Here is a 26396-nt window from a genome sequence, read left to right on the forward strand (position 1 = left end):
GGAGTGAAAAAATAAGCTAGAGGTGAAATAAAAAAAGACTCACATCACCAGGTTCTCTATCGTCATAATATATTTTAAATTCAATATTTATTGGTAATCAGTTATATAAATTTTATTATATATATATATTTATTTATTATTAAACGAGCAAAGATTTCCTTTCGTTTTGTTAAATTACATTAGCAATTCCTTATGACTAAGGAGGTGAGTAGCGAAAATTTGATATTTATGTATATTTCGTGGGCGAGCGTTGGAATGATGTAATTATATTTAAATTTAATAGCTACACGCTCTATCCCCTAAAAAGTGTGGGTAAGCTGAGGCAATATAATATTAAGACATTCCTTTCCCTACTTTCCGTCACTCGAGGTATTGCGTGTTGAGTAGTGAAACTCAACATCACGCTTTGCTTTGTTATCAGAGTGGAAACATGAAAATATCATTATTTTACATTTCCTGAGTGGTAATGGTACGTAAACCCATCGCGCCATGGTGCGATCCCCATTCGGGGGTATAAGATTATATTAAGATTATTGTTTCCTCGTTGCAACAAGAGAAACCTTAAAATTCCCTAGGAACACGCTCTCCCGTATTCAGCCGGAAAGTGGAAAATGTAGTGTAGAGACACTCCTTCACAATAGAGCTATTTTTTAGAGTTCCGTCCCCATATGGAAAAGCGGACAGCTGACATTTTAACAAATTATGTATTACTGATTTTTCCATAACAACTAATACTACAAATCGAATAATACAAAAGGGGCTTCCATAGAACAAACATATTTTTTTTGGCGTTTTTACAGACAATGGTACTAAATCCTTTGTGCGCGAATTCAACTTGTACTTGGCGAGTGTTTTTTTAAGTACAATAGTTGTGAAAGCCAAAAATAAAGTAATTGATAACTCTTATTTCTTAAATAATTTATTACTTTCAATTAAATTTAATTACTTTCAACTATTTTACAATATAGAGTTTTATTTAAATCAAAGTTTCAGGCACTGCGCCAGGCTCATCATTGTGTACACGATGGGCACTTGCATGGTAAATTCATAGAGTACTAAATTATTTTGCCATGTTTTAACATTATTAAAATTTTATTCAACAAAATTATACACCAAAATTTGAATTTATACCTTTTGAAGATTAATCTTTTTAACGAATTAATCTGTAGGCACATTATTTTGATTATTTTTACGAAAAGCAGTCGTAATTTAAACTTTATTTTCCAAAACGAAGAGACTATTATGAAATATTGAAATACCGAAAGCTGGAACATTTCATATAAATACAAAACTTTTCCCAAGAATATTTTAAAGTATATATTTATAATTTAGTTTGTAGTTTCAATGTTACAAGTTGGGCAATAAATAACTAAGATAATGGTACTAAAACATAGAAGCTCGTGAACGTGCGGACGAGACTTAATAAAACTAATCATTTATTGTAATAGAGCTTTCGAAAGATGAATGTGATGTGCGTAGTCGCATAGAGACATCGACCGTATCGCTATTCGGTACGAGTGACAGAAATATTAAGATTAATTTATTGGACATTATTGGACTATATATATATGTTATACGAGTATGTTAAAGTTATCACGGCAGCGAGCGATAACGACTCATTGTAAAGACAATTTCTTGAGTTTCATTCTTACTCAAAGAAATAATTAAGATATTTAACACGTTCACTGTTTCAATTTTGGAGAATTTTATGTGAATCAGGTTCAACTAGAAATTCCCATTAAGATAGTCGAGGATTTTCGATCTCATATTTCTATTTAAAGTTTGCTAAACGTTCGACTTTTGTAATTTGTTCATGAACGTAATACCACATGTGGATATGAGTCCACGGAGTGTCATGACAATAGGTTCTCTCCGCCTACTCTGCTAAGCTTTAAAGCGTAAGCCTGTTCGTCATAATTATAAATACTGAATAATTTCCCGATTTTCCATCATTACTATACATATTAAATTAAATTATTCTGCACGGTTTTAATTGCGCATAATTTGGTTAATTCACGCGTGCTCATACGTGACCGTGGTCAGCAGCAAGGTGCAGCAAATTCCAGCAGCAATCTTACTAGTGTAATTTTATTTGATACTTCAGATAGTAAAATATCTTCACATAAAAATTACAAAATAATACGCCATAAAACCTTTGTATACTAAATTTATTTTCATTTTTCTGCTCTACTACAGATATATTGATTGATTTTTGAGACATTGTCATGTTGAGTGGCGGTATTGAGATACGACAATATATCAAAAATCAGGTAGAAAGTGGGGAAAGTATCAACACTATAGGCATAGTAGGTTAGTATGCGGGACAGCGGGAAGTCTAAGCCTTTGAACACTTGGTAATTGTGGGTTCTATCCTGATTATTTGGAAAAAAATTAGATATAAAAAATAATTATTATGTTACCGCTCTGATTTTATATCTGCAGAAGAATTCATGATAATAATGGAATGTATTATATAACCCTACATGTACCTATTTAAGATCGTCGTAGTGAAGCAGTGTCTGTCCATCAACTGATTATTTTTATGTTTTTGTTCTTGTAATCTATATATATAAAAGGACTTGTCCTCACTGACTGAGGTAAGACGCACGCACAGCCGTAACCGCTGTGCGTAGAAACGTGAAATTTGGACAGATATTTAGTTTCGTAATCTGGACATCCACTAAGAAGGGATTTTGAAAAATTTTTACCCTAAAGGGGTGAAATAGGGGTTCAAAGTTTGTATGGAAAAAAAATTAAATCGGCACCAATTTCTATAAAATTTGAAATTCAGACTCTTAAAAGTATTTAATTGAACACATGTTTCATGGTTTTCTAGAATTCTTCCCCTAAGGGTGCAAATAAGGGGTTGAAAGTTTGTATGGAAAAATCTTTAAAACGCCACCGAATTTTATAAAATTTGAAATTTAGACTCTTAAAAATATTTCATTGAACATAAGTTTCGCAGTTTATTTTAATTCATCCCCTAGGAGTGTAAATAAGGGGTTAAAATTTTATATAGAAAAATCTTTAAATCGCCACTGATTTTTACAAAATTTGAAATTGAGCGTCTTAAAAATATTTTATTGAACACGTGTTTCAAAGTTTATTAGAATTCACCCCTAAGCAATAAACAAGCGAAGCTGCGCGCGTCCGCTAGTAACACATATTGGCTTTCGAAAATTTTAACTCTTAAGTTAGTCTTAGTCTCCCTAGGTTCCCCTATTCTCCCTTTTATTATGCCTTGCAGGATACACTTCCACACCGTATATAGTTATAAGCTATTTGTATACTGTATATACCTGGAATATATAAACACAATAGAATAACAATACAGTATTTCTTGTTGAATACAATCGTCTGTTTGGAAGTGACTGTCAAACTCGACGTCTCGCCTAACTTTAGCCCAGTCACTGTCACTAGAATAATTATTCAAATCAACAATTCTACTAAAGCTGTGAATTCCCATTTAAATAATTTAAAAAATAACGAATACCGTTTATTTTAGATTAAGATTTTGCTTATTATGTAATTCGTTGATATTTTTAAAAAGTAAATTCAACGATCAATGATTACTATTATAATATAGGGTAAAACCGGGATAGATGCCGCAGTGGGATAGATGCCCCATTTTTAAAACACCTAACTTCCCGAACTCGTGACAAAAAAATAATTGTACAAGCAGGAGCCACAGTCTTCCCGCACCAAAGTTATTCACGGACATTTGTGCAATGAGGACGCGTTTAGCACATTTTAGTAAATATCTCCGCGGCGAAATTCGTGAACGCGTCAAAGATTTAAAGGTTAATATTTTGCGTTGTATAACTTTATAATTTGTAATCAATTACGCTATATTTTTTATTACGTTGATGTACTGGTTCATTAAGACTGTATCTAGGTGCTTATAGATTCTATTTTGTTTATAATTTACTAAAAAAATTCCTTGGCATCTATCTCTATCCCAAAGGATAGTTGCCCTGATTTTTCGAGGTATAGGTGCCCTTAGGGGCGGGCATCTATCCCTTTATACTCAGTATATGGAGTTAGGTATATATTTTTAAAATATTTTTTAAAGTATTTATTAAATTAGCATTTTTTAAACACAAGAAAGATATAGCTAAGAGAAAGCAAAAACAATTGAAAACTAAGTTAGACTGTTTCATTAGAATGAAGTATTCGAAGAAAATACGAAGTCGCAATCCGACTGGATTCAGTGTGTAATATGTCAGAACTGGCTACATGAAACCTGTACACTTTTCAGAAATTATAGCGCAAGATGTGGAAAAATAAAAACGCTATCTGGCTAAATTTTAATTAAATTGGAATAACGAATAATTATTATTTGAGATAATTAGAGAATTAGAATAGATGATTAGAATAGATAACTAAAAATTATATTTTGTTCTTTTTAATATAAAAATGTATAATTGTGCAATGTGGAAAAAATATTAAGAATTGTAATTTTGTTGTAAAATTTAACTTAAAAAATATGATAATGGATGTTGAAAGAATTAATATTTTAGTTACACAAATGTTTTAAAATTTTAATAATGGTTACCTATTTTTATGATATTACAATTTAATAGCAATTATAAGATTTTAAAAAACACTATATACTTTTCATTATTATGATTATGTTTGTTGGAAACAAAATTGCTGTTTTAAAATTAGAATTATTTAACAATTGGTTTGGTTTTTTCATTTAATCGGTATAAAGTGCACCTACCTTACTCTGCAGGCATCTATCCTCCCCAGCATTTTCATAGTGGGGCAACTATCCATATAGGTGGGCATCTATCCTCAAAATTAGTGTTTCACGAAAAGCTATTTTTTGCAAAATCTATATTTGATTTGTTAAAAAAATATATAAGTAATTCATCACAAAGGATTGAGCTAGCTAAATAAATAAAAATTATTCCTATAAAAAATATATTTTATCTAATTAGGTGGATATTTCAAAAAGTAGGGCATCTATCCCGGTTTTACCCTATTGTGACAGAATATCAGAACACAATGAAATAAAAATTAAACCGATTTCAAAGCATGGATGTAGGTGATCTGACAATTTTGACTTTCAAACACGTGTTCTAAAAAGTTAATTGAACCTTGTAGTGTAACCTCCTAAATACTTATTTTTAAAGTTAACTTTGTAGAAAATCTATACCATAATAAAACATTGAAAAGGAATTGTTTGTGTACGCTTATCTACTAGAAGACTAGAATACGAAATAGAAGTTGCATTTATCTATACTTATAATAAATCTGTAGAGAAGTCATTTCTGTACATTGAAAATATTTAAAAAAAAAATAGCTAGAGTGTTAAAGGACAATTAACAGAATCCATTTCCAGCATTTTTGGAATTTTTGTCTGTTTGTCTGTTTATCTGTTTGTCTGTTTGTCTGTTTATGTAAACAGGTATCACGTAAAAAGTACATAACAAATTTAAGCAACTTTTATATATAAAAATTACAAGTAAATCAGAGCAGGTTTTAGTTTTTATTTCATTGTAATCGCTTCACTCTATCAAAAGATGTAAGTATTTAATGTTTTCAAGAAGTTAATATTGGAGATCTATTGACAACAAATAGTAAGTACTAACGAATCTTGATAACGAATAAAACATATCTCAACAAGTTATTATTTGTTAAGCATTAATTACTTCGAGAGAAATATTATTAATTTTAAAACTAGCAAAATATAGTTATTGATTATTTATACTGAGAAAACGGTATGTTTTAACTATGATCGAACGGTGACCGTTTAACTATATTGTACATAACATGTATTTAAAGATATCAAGAAATTTATATTTGAGAAAATAGAAACAGAATTCTAAACATATTGTTGCGTTATTAATTATTATTTGTTAAAAAATTATTACATCGGAATAGAATAGTAATCATCTCAATACTTTAGTAATACATCATATTTTCGATTACCATAATTGAATGTTAAGTGTTTTAGTTAATTTACCCAAATAATGAATCTGTAGAGGAACAATTTCTGTTGAAAATATTAGAAAAAGAAATGCCAGGGCGTTAAAGGATGCTTAAATCTATGTAAAATAATTTGAAAATTTTTATCTGTTTTTCTATTTACATAATCAATTATTGTGTAAAAAGTACAAAACTAATGTACCTACATAACTTTTACACATAAAAATAGTGCGTAATTTAGGGTAATATTTACTTTTTTTTAGTTTAGTTTGTTTAATTGCAATCACTTTACTCTACCAAAATATATATAGTATGTATGCATGTTGTGTCTTTATCAGTGTATGTATGTTTATATGATAAATAACTTATTTATATTTAATAATATCATATCATATTTAATATTACTATTTACACCTTTCTGCTATCTTTTTTTCTTTCAAATGGTTGCATGTAAGAAAGCGCTTTTAGTGATAAGGCCCTCCATTGCACTTTTTTATTGTCTTTTTGTAAATATTGTTACTGTATTGTTTCTTTGTTTTTTAGTGCAATAAAGTATAATTATTATATAATAGCTGACCCGGTGTCCCGAATAGCAGAATAAGTATTAAAAAACAAAAAATAAAGATTGACTGTTAGGCGGTACGAAGTTCGCCGGGTCAGCTAGTATTAAATAAATGAACAGACAGACAGATTTACATAAACTTAATATATAAAGTATTAAAAATATTCCTTTTTTGAGGTACGTAACCTGGTAAAAGTGAATCATTTTTTATGCACAAAAAATATAGTGTAGAATGTCTATTTATAAATGATATAATACATTTCATAATAAAAAGTTTTTTAGATATCAATAAATAAAAAAAACCGGACAAGTGCGAGTCGGGCTTGCACACCGGGGGTTCACTACTATAATTGGTTTCTGGAGCTTTTTCTCAAACTCAGGCTTAGCTTAGCCAGAGTCCGTTCATCTGATACCTTACTTGAAGTAGCGGCTTTAGTACCAAATTTTGCCTTCTATTAAGTATATTATTTTTTAGGATTTAACAGCAAATGTAGAGTTGCTAAATTTCATTACTCTAGGTTAACGTCAAAATACACGTTTTTTGCTATATAAAAGGCCATATTTTAAAAAAAAAATTATGATAGAAATACATCTTTCTTCCAGGAAGTTGCGATAGGACTGTATATCCAGGTATATGGTTTGAATTTCAACTCGATATCTCCAGGCGTTCTTGAAATAAAAGCTCTTGACAGACACAGATACAGACAGACGGACAACAAAGTGATCTTATAAAGGTTCATTTTTTCATTAAAAGGTACGAAATCCTAAATATGTTATATTTTATGAATAATAGTCCAGAACAGACATCTGTGTAATGTTTTACAATCTGTATCATACTGCCGCGCTAGTATAGTTACATACTTAGGTTATAACTAAATCAAAATCCTATATATAGGAGCATTAACATAAGTACTTCACATTTACACCAACGCTTTCTACAAGTTCCAGCAGCAATATTACTACTGTAATATTATACGGTGCTTAAATACTGGAGATAATTATTAAATAAGAGCTTTGTCACGAACTTATTAAAAAATAGCAATTTCAAAAGTATACTTATATGTAGAAACTTAAAAACTATAATGTAGAAAATAATATTGTACGTACTTCAAAACAAAGAAAATTGAAAAATAATAAATAAAGTTATTGATACTTACCTATTGTAAGACAATTGTCAGTGTGAGGGTATTTTACAGAATTTAAAATAATAATACCCACAGAATTATTTATAAAAGAGGAAGGGAACGGCTATAAAAAGTGACGTTTTTGAAGGATTGAGTCAGTACGTCGTTAAACTGCCTGTCGTAAGGTGTAAAATTGTGACAGTGTTCAAGTATTTAAAATCAGTGTCATTGTTGGAACTATGCGTTTTAAAACGTGTATAAGTGTAAAGTGTTATATAGAAACAGTGTTAAGTGTGCTGTGTAAAGTGTTAGAAGTGTGTATATGTGAAAGAGGAACAATAAATTATGGTTATTAAGTATTTTCTTATACTTACCACCTGACATTTTTACACTATATGCTATTTAAAACCCTTTACAACACACGACTTTACCCCTAATTGAACGTCTGTCTCAGAATCACCAATCATCACTACCAAACAAATATTTAACAAGTATAATTTAAAAATAAAATACGAACTACCCACATATATTTGTAATTGCATTATATGCCAACATAATTTGCGTACCTCTCCCATATACAAACCCCTAAGGCGACTTATTAGCCGTAGAGGTAACTCGACTTGATTAAACGCTGGGAGGGTAGATACAGCCTCCTACATAACTACGTACATACTGTACAGCATGAGATAAATCTTTGTTTGTGAACTTTTTTGTGCGAGTATGAGACAAAATGACGGCTTAAATAGCGATTTCAGGCATTTATGTACCTGCTAGCCAGCTAGTGAGTCTCAGTCAGTCGGCTTTGTAATTTTCTATGGATGACACATTTCTGGGGAGTTTTTAAATAATTATAATCTACGTTATATGTTAAATTGTTATAGCCAAGTTTTAATACATTTTAATTATACTCATAGGACTCTGTAGGCAAAAATAACGTATTATCAAGGTACTTCGTAACTTAACGCAATTTCTTGAAAATCGGGCAATGCGAGGGGAACGGAGTGTCTTCATAAGAGTTACTCAATGCTTACATGCGGAATACAGAAGCTAAACAAGCGAACATTTGTCATTAAAAGTTCGTTGAAATAACAAAATGTAACCCATGTTCTGCAAGTGGTTTGAAATCTGATAATAAAACGAGCGGTGTATTAAATTTGCTTATTATTGGAATATTACAACTTAAATATGTATATTTTAAGTTACAATGAATCGAAACCTGTTAAAATCACACGCTTGTGACCCTGTACCTCAATTGGTCTCTGACAACACATCTTTAACGAATTATATTTCATAACGCATAACGAGGGAACCAGTACTGATAGTACAAACATGAAATTATTCGAGTTGTTCAAACTATTATTTTACAACACAGCTTAACGTTCCACTGCATTCATCTCAAAAAGGCCACCGCGTAGCCATTACAGCTATTCAAATTGACTTATTGATGAAGTGTCATCTCTAACACAAAGTCTAGTACTACATTCAGAACTTGCCCAATTAATAATTCATAGTTCAATTCCATTTGAGACTCGTTTCCCATCTCCTTTAAAATCACTTCAAGGCAAGTATTTATTTTAATAAATTATTTCGATCTATGCAGCGCTATATTTTATTCAAATAGGTTTCAAACAAACGATGGTGGATAGTAAAACCGACTACGAATCAGAACTCGGGCTAAAGTAACAATTAGCATTTTCTCTCTTATTGCAGCCACAATTGAGTTAAATATTTAAAATTAAGAATATAGTGTTAATATTCTGATAGTTTAGTCCAAGTTGTAAACTCAAGTGGTTAAGGTACTAACAATAATATAATTATTACGGGTATATAGACTATACTATATAAGACAATATTTTTAATATAATATAAATAAGTCATGATAACATTTAATCTTTTTGTATGAACCGAAAAATAAATTTTATTATTATTAAGTGGCGGAAAGTGAACAGAGTATTTTAAAGTTAGGTTCCCTCTACCAACTTCCCACTTTGAGGAAAAGGTGTGTTGCTTCTTTATCCTTATAACAAAAATAACTATATGTTTATTTTTAGCAAAGAAAAATAATTAATTTCAACCACGTAGATATAAGATATATAAGAGTGAAACCTCTGAAGTGTTCAGCTTCTCATATAAATTCTAGAAAGCCGACACGTTAACTAGACTTATGTTAATTAGTAACTAATGTTGATTAATTAGGTTTTAGAATATAATCTAAGTGCATTGCTAATGAGCAGGTTAAAGTAAATGTTATTATTGTAGTTACGTTATTTGAGGCACAAGTATAAGTAAGTATAAGTGTACACGCGACAGGTTGTGGATTTGATTTCCACTCTAGGAAATTAAATACTTAAAAGTACATATAGTCCTTACTAGCGTCAAGGCAGAACGTGGCATAAAGTTCAGTAAATCAAAACCCAGTGTCTCCAGAATTCAGTTAAAAGTGGAAAACATGAACTTGAGCGACGTGTCCTAATCGGAAACGGATGTTTTAACTAGACCAGGTTTCCAGGTTTCCTCTATTCCCACTACTCACATGTTTAAGCTGAATAAAACAATAAATATGAATATTCATGAGCTTAATATATTTTTATTTATTTATTACAAAAATCTCAAGCTCATAAATTTAATTTAAGCTACCACAATTTTGACCAAAACACTGTCTGTGTGTTACAAATAACCCCAAAACTGAAAGGTACAAACTATTCCTCAATACGCATGCTGAAATTAATCGGTACCGTATTTCAATCAATCTTGTATAGCGCCACATGCGACTATTGTATTATTGTTGTACGAATCATCCTGGGCTTGACGTCCCCTACTTGTGTATGTGCAATGTGTGTGTATATAAATAAATGTTTTGTGTATTTTGGATCACGTCTTATTCCGTACAGTAGAGTAGCTAGACCAAACCTAGTTTGAGACTCTGCGTTCTCCACTTGGCGTTAAGTGTGTGATGTTATGTGATGAACTTTAATTAAACTAATGATTTGAAAACTGAAAACTGAAAACTTTAAATAAATTAATGAATTAGTCTAGGAAAAAATATTATTAGATGATCTGTATCTCGACATTAGAATAAAATTGTTTTAAAAAGTATTTTACATGGAGGCCTATATACGTAACGGTTGGGGTATGATTCCCAGATAGTGGAAAGAAATATTTTTATTTCCTCGCTGTGGTAACGAGACAAAGCGCAGCGTTGAATTCTACCGCCCAACACAAATGTCTTAAAGGTAGGGCAGTGCGTAGGGAACGAAGTGTCTTAAATGTTCTCTCTACAACTTATCTATACGTTCTACTCTACAATATATGTGATACGGCGTGAAGCCAAAAAAGATACTTAATATATAATTTCCTGCGTCATATTTTGTTCTAGGGAGGAGCTATCGAAGGAGGAGTAAAACATTAAAAGCACGCCCCAAAAACATATCGCGACTTGAGTAGATACGTGTAAATGCTATTTTCATATGTGTATTTATATTTTATATATTATATTAGGATTATGCATATAATATTTTTTGACTATTCCTATTTGTAACTGCTCAATTTTTTGATTGCAATTATTGTAGATAGTGAGTTTTCTACGGCCGTATTAGAGGACAGAAATGAAATATCTATGGTAGAGCTTATTGCGGTGTTGAGTTTCGCCAGTCAACCAACAATGTCTCAAATTCTAAATAAAGCCTTCTTACAAACACTTCTTTATGCAGGATTCATCGCGAAAAAGAATACAATCGTATATTTAAGCACATTACTCGTTGCGTAGCAGATCAATTTAATTAATAGTAATTTAAGTAATAGAAAAGTCAATTTTAATTAGATCTTAGGCGCTTTATAAAATTAAAATATTGAACATTTCCTTCATCCTAAAATCGAACCTAAAATTGTTGTATTTACGTTACCTGCTTAGTGCCACGAGGGTATCTATTTATTCATGGGAATATTTTATGTAAAGAAATATTGAAGAGTTAAAGAGTTGCTTGGTTGAGGGCGCTACTCGGAAGGTGCTACTGGTACGAATAAAAAACATGACAAATATAAGTTCTCTCTCTGCTTTTCGAGGAAGGCTAAAGGCTATGTAACGTCTATCGTTAAAAATGTGACAGAATGTAACTCACTGGACCTGTGCTCAGAGTTATTAGGTGTGTGTGCAATTATTTCTTAAATTATTATTTATTATTCTTAGATTATTATTTGTTTAGACTAATAGTTGTGAAACTGAAATAAATATTTTAATTTTTTTTTATTTTATAGTATTTTTCATTGAAATTAATTCACATTTTATAATATTTTCAATAATTTGAATGAAATACTTTCATTATTATATAAATAGATATTGTAGTACAATTTATGTAATTATTATGTGTGCAGTTGAAACTGGAATTAAAAAATATTATTTTTGAAGCAACATTAAAACATATAGTATATATTTTAGACAAAAATAAGTATAATATTTTGAAATATATTGGGCTTCTTAAATCAATTAATAGTTTTTTATAAAAAAAATCTATAGTACACAATTATCATTAGACGGAGTAAAGCGCTGAAAGCATGTAGAGACTTACAGAATATTGGAGGCAACGGGAGAGGATTTCTCAAATTTTTTAAATGAACGGGAAATAACGGAATTTTACCATTTATAATTCCCGATTAATTATTTTTATTTTTAACAATTCGTTTTTTATAATAATAAGCTTTTTTTCTTTTTTATTAAATTAACACAATTAAGGAATTTATAAATCAGTTGTAATTATTATACAAAAAGAAATAAACCAAAAAGCAAATCATTAAAAAAAACCCCCTCGGGAACCAAACCTACCTTCCATCACATCCCAAACACTCCACTCACTAGCAATCCTCAGATCACGACAACTAAACACGTGAAGTTATAAACTTTGCCCGTCTCGTATGTGTCTGTACGGCGGGCACGAGCACTCTCTGCGGCGGGCGGCGAGCTACTGGCTGCCCAACGAAAGCTTCCAAAGTTTCCCTAAAAGGATCTATTTCGTTACATGGTAAGATCGAAATTTGATCGCAGTTAGGATGTAAGGAGGTCGTTGGCTGTTCAGCCTCGGGCAACGCATGCGTCACAGAAACTGCATCTTTTCAAGTTTTCACTAATAAGCTATGTATCTTTATGGTGTTATAATTTTATCTTTTCTCATCTAACGCGGATTATAATGAGAGTTAGTGATTAGACACTCTGTTTTTCACTTTTTTATTAATTACTATCGACGCCCGTGCGGCTTCGTCCTGAACTAGATATATTTAATATGAATTAAGTGTATTTATATCAACAATTTGATTTGATTTGTCTTAACACTAGGTTCTCTGTGGCACTCTGCTATGTACAGCGTGAAGCTGATTTAATTATTTTTTTTAAATTAACAATTGTTATTTATCTATTTAGGCGGTTGGGTTCCGTGCACGGCCTATGACTATGTAAATCCTAATATCATGGGAATTCTGGGATCAAATTAATCGATATATTGCTCCACAATCTTTTAGTGAAAGTCTCATACAAATCACTTCAAATTTTCTTATTTTTGTTCGTACGACTCGACTCGACGGAACACAACAGAAATAAGAAAATTCATATGTTTGTATAGATTAAAATGTTTACTTGTGATTTAGAGTTTGATTCTCCTCGGGGAAATAAAATAATTTAAACGCACTGCGGATACCGCTACTCAGCATGCAATGTGTCAGAAATTCTGCTGATAGTTGGGTCCAGAGTGTTTTCTCTGCCAATCCCGGGATACAGCGGGAAGTTAAACAAAATACAACATTGTGTTACTCTGGTAACTCTCCGATTCTGAAGTTGGGATCCGCCATTCAACACCCACTGCCTCCGGAATTCAACGGAAATTGGTAAACGGAGTGTTTTAACACTAGTTTACCAGGTACCCTCTGCGTACATCGTAAAGCTAAAAGAAACAGAACTATTAAATAAATAATTTAGCAATTAAACACTTGAACCCGCGACTACCTATCCAATCAAAATGAACACATATTATAATAACATAAATCCGCGTGAGGCATGCTCAATCAAGACCGCGCCACAATCTGTCTAATCGTTAATGCTGTAATTACGTTACATTGTTCATGTTAATGAATTTCTCTCTAACGGCCGCTTATACAAAAGCTTGCTGTTCTGCCAACAAATTATAAAATCGACGTAATTTAAATTCTATATTAATGTTTAAAAATCTATGTTTTTCGCTTCACACTGTATTCACTTCTCCCGTAGGCAGGGTAGGCAGGGTAGGCAGAGCAAAACTAGTGTTATCACACTCCATTGCCCAATTACCGCCCAATTTTTGTGACATTGAGTGTTAAATGACGTCCTTCGTCAGAATGAAGAAATTAAAATGATTCCGTTAACCCCAGTGGGAATCAAACCTGCAATCGTTCTGTGTGACTGTATCATCCGCCATGCCTCTACGTCCAAGACGGCATTAAATTATTATGTCTTTGGAATATACAGTCTCTTGTGAGAAATTCTTGAAATGAAAATACTTCCCGAAATCCGGGAGAAAAAGAACAGAATGTTTGAGACATTCTGTTCTTCACGAGGTCCTTTTATTTTACCCTGGGTATGCGGGAGGTGCTATATCTTAATGAGAGCTAGTCGGCGTTAGCTAAATCGATTATCCGCTATATTAATATTGCGGAAATTACTACTGATTATAGCAGTCTAATTGAAATTTCAACTGCAAATAATCGATTTCATTGTGAGCGTTAATACGTGCTCGGGATACCAATAATGTAGGTATATTAGACTAGATCTAGTTATGTACGTAATAAGTTTACAGGCCCTCGTGGCGCAGGGGCACAAGGGTGTGACTGTAACGCGACGGTTGTGGGTTCGATCCCCACTCCAGGGAATGAATTATTATTTATTAATATTTTCGTTTCTTCGCTCTGGCACCAAGGTACTCAACATGCAGTGCCTCGAAAAAGCGGGGATCAGAAACCCAGGGATTCCTGTGTGCGGGATATAGCGTGAAACTGATTTTTAAAACTTTAATTTTAAATTTATACATATGTATAAATATATGTGCAGTGGTGGTAAACTTCATATTAAAGGATTGAAATAGGTTCGAATCGACCTTCTTATATAAATTTCTATATATAAATAAGAAATACTTTGTTATGTATTAAATAAATTTTAATATAGAGAATATTTTTTAGAGAATATCCTTTTAGAGAATATTTTTTAAAAATGTATAAATTTAGTTTTTTATTAAGTAACTTTAGTGTATTTTTTCTTTTATATAGGATTCCAATAAAATTTGTTCCCAATTGATATATTAAAAAATTAAAAATATGTAATTATTAATACTAAATAATACAGGTATTAAATCTGAATAATAATAATAATATACTTTTCTTTTAAGGTACGGTAACCCTACAAATCCAACCCATAATCCACACTTAATATTTTAACCGCTTAAATCAATCATCTTCTTCAAACCTAAAGGTATATTTAGGAAAATTGCTTACGCATTTTCTCATACATACACGTATTATCTATTCAGTATATAATAGGGGTGAGATAAGCAAGCTTCAGTGCACTTCTATAGTCCTATCCTATAGACCTCGCTATAGAACTGTTTGATATTCCAAAAGGTATCCTGTTTAGAAAAACTTGAACGCTTAAGGGTCGACCATTGAAAGTAGTTTTTGTATTTCATTGTATAAGTATAGGTATATCAATTTCTTTAGGTAATCTTCAGTATGGAATATACAAAAAAATTTATAATATAAAGAGTACAGGTTATAATATTTTTGGTGTAATATATATTTTTTTATTATTATAACTCAATGATATCCTTTGCTGATATAATATATGCATATATTATATCTTCAAAAAGCTGAAGAGTTTGTTTCATTAAATTTAAAAAAAGTTTGTTCAACTTTATTTATTTATTTAGTAAGGCTATAGACTATATTATGGGCACATAAAGTGTCATGGGTCATGCCCAAACGTATATAAAGCCGCAAGGAAAATCTAGTTTAAAATATTTTTATGATTTCTCGATCTCATTAAACAACGTACAATATATCTTAATTTAATTTGAAATATTTCTAAAACACCTGAAAGTTAATAATAAAGTACCTTAACAGAAACATATATATGAAACGCTTCATAGAATGAGTCCATTAGAATTCGATTGTCAAAGCAACAATATACCGCCTAAATAAAAACAAAAGTGCAAAAAGCAACATAAAGCCAGCTGAGGAGTGAACTCTGTAAACCCTTCCGACACCGGAGAAATTCATGAAATTCATCAAAGTTTCAGATAGAATTGAACCTTGAATTTTAGTCACAGAGTTGAAAGTCGTTTGGCAAGCGTATAGATATTTTACAAGAGTATAGATAACAAAAAAGTTCAAGTTCCAAAAGTTACACCTTATAGCGTTTTATATAGAGATACCTTTGGTATATCAAACACGAGGAGGATAGTTCGCATTCTGTAAACTTTTGTGCAGTTGATACCAGATAAATATTATTCAGGAATGGTTGATTTTGGCATGGAACGTTGGATTTTCGATTAAAAAACTCTCTGTCTTCTTTTTATCTGCGGACTATTTGCCATTTTTTTAGAGTTTCGTTCCGTATCTAAATAGGAAAAAACGAAACTCTTAATGGATCACCTTGTTGTTCGTCTGTCAAAACCATTTATTTTATATATTGCGTGTAGGTGTCTATGGTTCCATCGGAGTACAGATTTCTAAGTCTACGGAATCAAAAGATAGCAGCGATATTTGTACTTTCCCTTGTATGAGATTAGCTGCATAATTAAATTCTACAGATTACTTCCCGTGGACCTACCTTGCTACGAAGTGAAAACTTACAATATAATATTGGGTAAAATCTTAAAAGTGAAAAATTATACGTATTTCATCAAAGAAATAATAAAAACTTTTATTTTAGTTAATTTCACGCAAAATGAGTTTATACACTTGCAAACTTAAGCCTATCAACTTTAGTCGCTGCGTTATCAAAATCTCTTGGGTATTTCCCGTAGACCTGTAATTATACAATTTAGCAATTGTTTATCTATCTACCAAAATTGCATACGTTTCTGTACAAGGCACTCCCTAAGGACCGCGTCTAGTTGCCCGCGTCAGTCCGCTATGACTATATACGGCTATGTACCTATTACCATCAGACCTAGACTTCTTAAATTCTTAACATTATTGACTAGCTGGACTGCCTAATTAAGCTATTTAAATAATAACAGATTTATATTTACATTGTATTCCGCATATAGCAGGATAGGCAAAGGGAAACTAATATTCACGGAAAACTCAACTAGAAAATTTAATGGAAAGTGAGGAACGAATTATCTTAACACTAGTTTCGGAGGCGTGTTGAGTGGTGAAACTCAACCCAGCGATTTTCTCGTCACCAGAGCAAGGAAATAAAAATCTTAATGAGAATAATCCGAACTGGTAATCGACTCTATCATCTACTTCACGCGTGTAAATTCACACGTTTGTGCCCTGGCACCACGACTGGCCTCAAGCCAAGAAAGCATCTTCTGAAGGAAGATTTCAACTCACGACCACCGCATTCATTGAGGCTCTGGCAAACTAAGCCACTATAGTGTAGTATAGTAGGCACTAGGCATGCTCAAGAACCACTTAATATTTGTAAAAATGTTAAAGAATATTCTAAACTGCCGCATATCTAATTGCATCTATGGAAGCTTTGTGAAGCATTATTTAATATTATGGGGCAGAATATCTGCACAGCGTGGTCCCGAGAGACGCCGCTTTGTAGGAGCCTACCCACGCCTAGTTGCACTGCGGCGTTGTAATTATACATAATCTTATATATTATACAATATGTAATTATTTTACATTTTTTTATTATTAGATCAACTTTGTAATAAAATCTTAAAATTGATATTAACTCACTTACAATAATTGTATTATCATGAAATTTGGATGAATATGTGAATGATAATATAATAATATGGTATCATCAAGCCGGTGTGATGATGCAACTAGGACCCGTATTGTATAACTCATCCGAGGTTACTAGCAAACCACTCGAGCTTAGATTCATATAATTAATAGCTATGAGCACATTCTATGGCTCTTGGTCTTTATTATTTTTGGTTGAAAATAAAAACGTGTTTTTTTTTTAAGCTGTTTCGATGTTTTTTAACCGACTTCTGTAAGAAAAGGAGGTTATCAATTCGTTTGTATTTTTTTTTTTTTTACGTTTGTTACCTCATAACTTTTAACTGGGTGAACCGATTTTGATAAATTTTTTTTTATTTGAAAGGTATAGCTTCCCGAATGGTCCCATTTTTTTTTGTCCATGTCTGACAATGGTATCCATGAGAAAATCACAAAAGTCTTAAATTTGCATTAGGCATGTGCGCGACTAATAGCCGAATAACTCAATGTCGCGCCAACCGATTTTGATGATTCTTTTTTTATTTGAAAGGATACACTTCAAGGATAATTTGGTGAAAGTTTGATTAGGTTTCGATTATGGAATCCGGAGAAAACTGAGAAAGTTTGTTTTTTTGGTAAAAAATTGATTATACTGTAATAGTTACAAGCAAAAACTTTTTAAATTGATGTCAGAAGTGAGATTCCTGATCGTTGCATTTCTTTTCAACCAATCTCAAAAAAGAGGATGTTCTCATTTTCAACCAACTTCAAAAAAGGGAGATTCCCAATTCGCCCGAATACTTTTTATGTATGTTCTTGTCAATATACCAAAATGTTACTTTGCACAAAAATAATACCTAATTAAATGAAGTTTTACATGGGACAACCACAACCACTCGTTGACAAACCACTACCACCACTATCACCACTCGTTTAAGAAGCATCATTTTAAGATCTACCCATCACTTAAAATCGTAAAATAAATTAATTTTTAACAAAAACAAAAACCGACTTCTAACAATGAACTAAAAAGTGAAAAATAATTTGACAAAGATTTTATAATTTTGAAGTCGGTGTCAAACTAATGCTACAACACCTTTACTACACTATTTAATTACTAAGCCTGTTTGTTCTACTGAGCACCGACTTCAAAATTATAAAATCTTTGTAAAATTATTTTTCACTTTTTAGTTCATTGTTAGAAGTCGGTTTTTGTTTTTGTTAAAAATTAATTTATTGTTAAAACATTTCGTTCCACATTTCAAATAGCAAGTATGTCTGGGTGGTGGAACATAATATCGATAGGACTCTCTTATATTCTTCTTATATAGGTAAATTTCGGTATAGTATTCCAACATTCAGTACAAAATGACTAAATGAGTGGATAAAACATTTTTTGTTATTATTTTATAACAAGTTATCGATACATAAAGTCTAATATGAACTATAAATGAAGAAACTGCTCATTTCAATTAATTGTACGTGGCTGTGGACTCCAATGTGCGCCAAAATGAATTATTTTATCGGCGATATGCGGCTGAGGACGACGCTGATTAGAATTGTTTCAACCTACACCACAATTTGCCGGAACTCAAATGCGTGAGCCTAAAATTAAGCTCTTTCTCAGAAAATCAATAAATTAAATTAGATATAGATAAGTCCCAGCTCGCGCTAAATCGAAGTACTGAGACACTCCTTTCTCCGCTCTCTACAGAGTGTCCGAGACATTGCGTGTTGCGTGGCAGAACTCTACGTGGCGCTTTGTTGCGCATCAAAATCTATCGATTGACTATCTGCCTACCCAGCTTATGGCTTAGTGGTCAAAACACTTGGACAAGCTTGCTTCCAAGAGGTACTGGTTTGAATCCTGCCACGTTCAAAGTTTTATACGTTTTCTAAAATATTTTTCTTATGCGATTGTATAAGTTTAGATTGAAACATTTCTATAGAAACAATTTTAGAAAGCTTTGTTTTCCTAAAAATATTATACGAGTATAATAGTAAGAGACTTACTCAATTATTGTTGAGTAAGAATCATGTGCACCTTATATTATATTAAATAATGTATTTTTTTATACTAAAATAATGTGTAATTCTAAATATGCTAACAAATTAAATAACTACAAACATTAGAAGGTTAACTTAAGTTCCTCATACATTCGTATCTCCAGGCTGTACTTTGACGCTAAGTTAAATTAACACTGATGTAGAATATATATCGAGAGTCAATCATATACATTGATTTACTATCAGAAATCCCCGGATTGATGTTACGTAAACTAATCTTAATTATGCCGTGACTTACGTTGCGAGGAATGTTCAGATGTGTTAATATTTAATGTTAAATAGTGTAAGTTAAGTCCAGTCGTGGTGCAGGGTCACGAATGTGCGACAGGTTGTGGGCTCGATTCCCACCCGAGGAGTACCAACTCCTAGGTTTCCTCTGCCTACCCGGCTATGTGAAGCTAAAAAAATAATTGAAGGATTTGAACCTGCTCCTTTCTAATCCCTCGGTTTTACATTACTTTATAAGTTTTCTAAAAAAGTAGTAAACATTTGTCATATCCCATGTACAATATATTTAGTAGTTTCATAGTTCCATGTAGAAAATTCAATCAAGTCAACGCAATCGTTCAAATATTGAATACGACGTATAGAATATATAAATATTAATAAATAGTTTGCAAATTGTGGAGTAAACATGGTAATTTTAGATATAATTTATATTTATGTTTGTGTCCCATTAAGCTAAGTAAAGTAGCTTAATGGTCAAAATTTACATAAATATTATTTAAAAACTAATAAAACATACTCCATGAATTAAAATATTAGAAGTTACGTAAAAGATAGCCATGTAAAGTTTTGATAGACAGATAAATAAATAAAAATCTTTATTGCACACTTAAAAAGATTATTGTATCTTTTTGTAATACAATAATTTTTTAAACAAAATGCCTCACTCATTTGACTCACGTTGGTATTTGTATTTCAAAGTCGAAGAGACTTGTCTTAATGACGCACACGCTACACGAAAGTTCGTACCGAGCAAGGATATGCCCTAATAGCACAACGAGGGTTTCTCGATATTTATAAAGAGATACCAATATTTATAATACATATGCGTCAATTTTACGCAGACTTTTTTTAGGATTAATTATAAATTTCTCTAAAAACAAATTTGTAGATTCAAAACTTTGTGGCAACATTTTCATAGCAAAACATAAACTAAGTAACAAAGTAGCCAAGTTCAAACTCGCAACCAATTCTCTAAGTGTAAGATAAGCTAACTTTATGATGATGCAAGCTATGGAGCTGTAATTCTATCTTGGTTAGTTGCATTATGCATGTCTATACTTGCCCTTACTTGTTTACTATAATGCCATTTAAACTAGGATTCAAATAGCTACTTACTATTGGATGGTATACATTGCGTTTTCTATATTTATTTTAGTTTAAGTATCTTTGAAAATAGAGCAATGATCGTTTAAGTGGAACAGTCGTTGGTTTTCGATTTCGTAGTATGTTTCGTGGTATAAGCGAGGAATTTTATAATAATGTCCTATGCAATATTAGAAAATTATCTTTTGTATTTCTTAATTTATAACATCAACAGGATCAGGATATTACTATTTCAGTTTGATACCTCCACGTGATCTCTACTTAATCGAATTCACTACTCGGCGGCCTCTTATATACTCATATGTATTCTAAATGTTTTTGTATATACTATATATATTTAATGTTTTTAAATATATTTTTGTTACACTTTAATAACGTAGAAACCTCAAAAGCTAACTAACCAATTACGTCGATAATTAGGTCAATTTTCCAATCAGACTTAGTAATATAGCGGGGCATTGTTGTTATATAAAACAGTGCATTTACATTATAACGCTTGTGTACCTTTTAATAGAAAACACTAAATAAAGGTATATTTTATAGGTACCTTATATTTACCTAAAATATTATTTTTTTATATTATTTGATTTTTTTATTACCTTCACGCTGTATAGTGCATAGAGCAAGGTAGGCAGATTGAAACTAGTGTGAAGAGAGTGTCTTAATACTAGGTTCTCACTGTCTACCCCGCTGTGGGACTGATTATTATAAAACAGTAATGCAAAAATATCTTATTGTAAAATAAATATCTGTATAGTATACATACACAGTATACGCAAACATGTGTATAGTATTTCCCAGACTGACAGCCCCACATAGCATGCCTTTAAATTTTCACTTACCATTATTTTGTTTATTATTTAACAGTAAAGTTAATTCGAACAGTAAAAGTAATTATGCGTTTAAAACTACGTAAATAACTGCAGTGAACGTGCAGTTTTACGTGGAATAATTAAATATTTTTAAGCGTTATTCAGCACTCTACAACATTCATTACACGAACGCCCCAAAATAATTTTCGCTCAGAAATCGCACCTTATATGCATATAAAGACCAAGCGTCAATCAGAAACGAATTTTGTAATTTCATGTTAAGCGTACGTTTGTTTACTTCATTTTTAATGCGGATATTTTAAGGAGGAGTGAGCGTAGTATTGAGGCAATAATTTCCCCTTTCCTGCACCATTTTTAAGACATTGTGTGTTGAGGGTGTAATTCAACGCCACACTTTGACTAACAAAACGGGGAAACAATTTAAATATTATTAATACCTGAGTCTGAGTCAGATGCTCTTCGCATACTTTTTTCACAGTAGACGGCGATACGATGACGAAGACCTGAGTATCAACTAGGGTCTCATATTCGATTAACCTCATAACACACCTCGCACGCACTTAGTTATAGTAAAGCTGTGATGCTATCTCACTCCAGGATAGAGTGAAAAACGCTAAAAAATATCCAGTAGACCAGTTACACTGCAATCTGTATCGGCAATCACTGAGAAGTTTCGAAGTCGTATCCAAATGCGCCAAGAACTCATTGTTCAAATAATGTTTTCATGTTGCATAACTCAATAATAGAATAACGCTGTAGTCAATACATTGCGATATAACTCTACGTAATGTGTCAAACACTACTCTCAGTTATTTCCACTTCACCACGCGAGTGAAACCGCAAACAGAAGCTAGTTAATAATGCAATATAAGACGTTCCACCTAAAGAGAATATATTGCCATATTACATAAAACCAAAATATTTGATCACTATAATATATGTAACGTTTCAAAACTACCAAAAAAATGGCTTCCCAAGTGACATGAAGCTAAATCGTATCAATAAGTATGAAGCAGGTAACAAACCGGCCGTCAGTGTCGCAGCCCACTGTACACTGGAAATTGAAAATAATACATCACACATCCGCCGACACGACGCCGACTATTTATCTATATGAAGCCGATGATCCACCGGCTCGGGGGGATTTATCTACGCTATGGCTATTACTAAGCTGCCTTTAAAATGAGGGTTATACAATTTTCTTTTACAGGCCGTCGTGGTGCAGTGGCGGAATTGTAAGTTTGATTTCCACTCGAGGGAATGAAATACTTTATATTTTCTTTTCCTCGATCTGATGTCGAGGCAAAGCGTGGCGTTGAGTTCTCCACTCAATACGTAATGCCTCCAGATTTTGGAGGAAAGTGGGGAACGGAATGTCTTAATACTACGTTCTCTCCGCTTACCCTGCTGTGTGCGTGATACAGCGTGAAACTGATTAAGTGAATGGATATATTCAAATATTAACCAATTGAAAGAACAGCGGTCAGAGCGGTTGGACAGTTTTCAAGAGACATTGTTTCAAATCCCAGTATGTTAATTTTTTTATACGTTTTCTAAAAATAACGAAACGCACGCTGATCAACTCAATTTTTGGTAAGTCGGCTACAAAATGCAATAAAGAACGTTTCAAAAGGCATACATTTTAACAAACCTACAATAATACGAGTATATACAACAAGTAATATCTAGTATAAAACGATATTGATGACTTAAGCCCAGCGCAGCGCCAGCTTCCGCGCAATGAATCGGTAGCAGTTCCTGACCACTACCAATTTACAGCACCACTTACCTAGATATCATTTATTATAATATTTATACATTGATTTATATATTGCTTAAGCATAATAAAAAAATGTACAGTATCATCGGAGCTCTACCCCGCGCCATGTCTTAATGCTTAAAGAAACAAAAGTATTATTTTATGTATAAACACAATTTTCATGAAATACCAGCAATGTATATCAAATTTTCAATACAATCATCACAAAATTATCTGAAAATCGAGCACAGTACACGTAAAACGCAGTATACAGGTGGTATATACGTATAGTACGTAGACTGCAAGTTTAATACTTAATGAGTGTGATTGACGCGATCGGTCTTTATTTATGGCCGTAACGTGATTTTGCACGCGTTAAAATTCATTTTGGGTGTTTACTATGGAATAAATGTAATATGGCTTGGTTATTATTCTGTAGGTAATATTTGAGGCCGCATGGCCCAACGAAGAGCTGGAAATTGGTGATATTGAATTCGATTCTCACTTAGGGGAATGAAGTGTTTTAATTCTGGTTCTTGTAGCAGACAGAGCATGGCGTGGTTTACCGCCAACCAAAATGTAATGTCTCGAAAATTAAGCGGAAATTCACAAGCGGAGTGTCTTAATATTAAGTTCCCTCTGCCTGCCCTGATATATACAGGCTGCACCGTAAGAGTGTAAAATGTAATTTTTTTTTTAGTATTATCTTGTTATATCAGTAAAAAAGAGAGCGAAGATACGTATTATTTTATTTCCTGTTATTTGCTTGTGATTGTGTAAATTAAAACACTTCGAACAATTGGCTGCGTGGAGTTTCGCCAATCAATACATATTATCTCCCATTTGAGCGGGAAGTGGGAAAGAGAGAGCCTTGACAGTCATTGAAATTTTAATTATTTTTTATATTTTACCCAGTTTAGGTATTTTGCTATAAATTATTTATCTTGTATAAGCCGATTGTACAGTTTATTAGTCTAATATTTGTAGTCTTTAGAGTTAGTGTAGTTTTAGTTGTGAAGTCTTAAAGTTTAGGAAACTAATGTAAATAGAGCATTTGTTAATCTACCTTCATCGTTATAGAAGTAAGGATGACGAGAACTACTTGTTTACTTTATTTCTAGTTTGGCTACAGTAAAACATATATAAAGAATATATATATATATTTTGTTAACACATTGAAGAAGTGAAAATAATTAATTCCACTTCCACGCTAACATACCGCTGCTTCCTCAATTAATAAGTGTTAATTAAGAGGGAGAAGCCCAAGTGTTATCATAAACATTCATTGCGTAATCACTAACTGTAAAAACGACAGTTGTGGGTTCGATTCTTCGGAGGAACAAATTATTTCCTCAAATCAAAGCATGACTTTGGATTCCGTTACTCAAGCCTTATTCCGATACTAAAGTCAAGGCCTCAGGTCTTATCCTCTGTCTATCCTACACCGTGAAGATGCAGAAAACTTGAACCCCATCCATAAACAAAACTTTATAAAACAATACCTTTTAAAATATCACTTCCTTTAAATCACACAACTTAAGCTTCTAACACCGCGGTACAATTTCTATTCAAAATAATATATACCAGACATTAAGTAGAATCCTTTGCCTTTTGTTTCGTTAATTATACATGGATATTTCACAAAATTCGTTTAGGGCTCAATAATGCGAGGCCTCGGAGCCTGGCTACTGACTAGCCAATTATACCATTAATTGGGTCAATATTCCAATCAGACTTGGTCCCACTGTACACAGTTTTATGAGTATTACCTGCACAACCAGAGCATTGCGCGTACTCGTAGGTACGGCAAGTACCTGTATACCATCAGTTGTATTTTGTGTGTTCCTACTACTAATTTATAGTTTTTTAGATAAAATCCTTGAGTTTTTTTGTATTTATTTTTATGTTGTGTTTCAAATTATTTATCCATTATAATTAGAAAATTGGTATATGATATATCATATCATATCATATCATATATATCATATCATATATCATATAAAAATTTCTATAATTTATTTTAAATATCATAAATTTGGTGCCAATCTTCCAATTATAAACCATATCAACTTCTTTAACAGCAAAATGCTCAACATAAGAATTTAAAAGTTATTTGACTTCTGGAAACTGATTTTACCAACGCAGCATCTTAAAGATGGCGTTATATTTAAACTACATTTCCAAATCACGGTACAAAATATAAAATATGTTTTTGATTTATAGGTGTTTGAGGCCAGTTGTCGCGCTGGGGTACAAATGTGTAACTGTAAACGCGACTGGTTGTGGGTTCAATACCCTCGACGAACGAAAAAAAATATTTATTTACGTTTATATTTTCATTTCTTCACTCTAGTGTCAAGGCATAACGGGGCGTTGAGTTCCGCTACTCAACGCTAAATTTCAAATTCAATGCTAAATGGGGAATTTAGAGTCTTAACACTAGGTCCCCTCTACCTGCATTGCTGTGTGCGGGCGTGAAGTTGAATCTGATTTAACTTTTTTTAACTGTATTTATATGATATACGAGTATATAGACACAATTATTGTAGGTTCGATCCTCACTTGAAGGAAAGATTACATTTTGTGGGAATATTGATACACTCTACTAAATCCCTCGTAAAGTTGGAAATGGAATATCTTAACTTTAGGCTCAAAGGCAGATGCCATTAAATTGCGTCTTCATTGTATTCTATTTACGTAGCAAAGCGAATATGCCAAGAAAATAAACTATATTCCTAAAAAAATCTCAACAAAATCCCTCACTATTAAATAAAAAACTAACTAAATCAAGCTCCCCTTACAAATGCCTTGGGATCAATCTTGAACAACTTTATATTCAGACAGTCGAACGCCGCTGTAAAAGTCTT

General features: G+C 32.1%; 1 protein-coding gene across 4 annotated transcripts in view; it reads right to left on the minus strand.

The window, feature by feature from the left end:
• The window catches only part of LOC146532370 (lachesin-like), a 69603-nt gene extending 57012 nt beyond the window's left edge, over positions 1–12591 (minus strand). For all 4 annotated transcript variants that reach the window (XM_085196413.1, XM_085196410.1, XM_085196414.1 and 1 more), the window contains exon 1: positions 12440–12591. The gene's annotated coding sequence lies outside the window, so the exon portion shown is untranslated. The remainder of the gene's footprint in view (positions 1–12439) is intronic.
• Between the last annotated feature and the right edge of the window lie 13805 nt (positions 12592–26396).

This window comes from Heliconius melpomene, chromosome 13 (assembly GCF_056956725.1).
Source record: "Heliconius melpomene rosina isolate 202511_hmr_F chromosome 13, ASM5695672v1, whole genome shotgun sequence".
NCBI lineage: Eukaryota > Metazoa > Arthropoda > Insecta > Lepidoptera > Nymphalidae > Heliconius > Heliconius melpomene.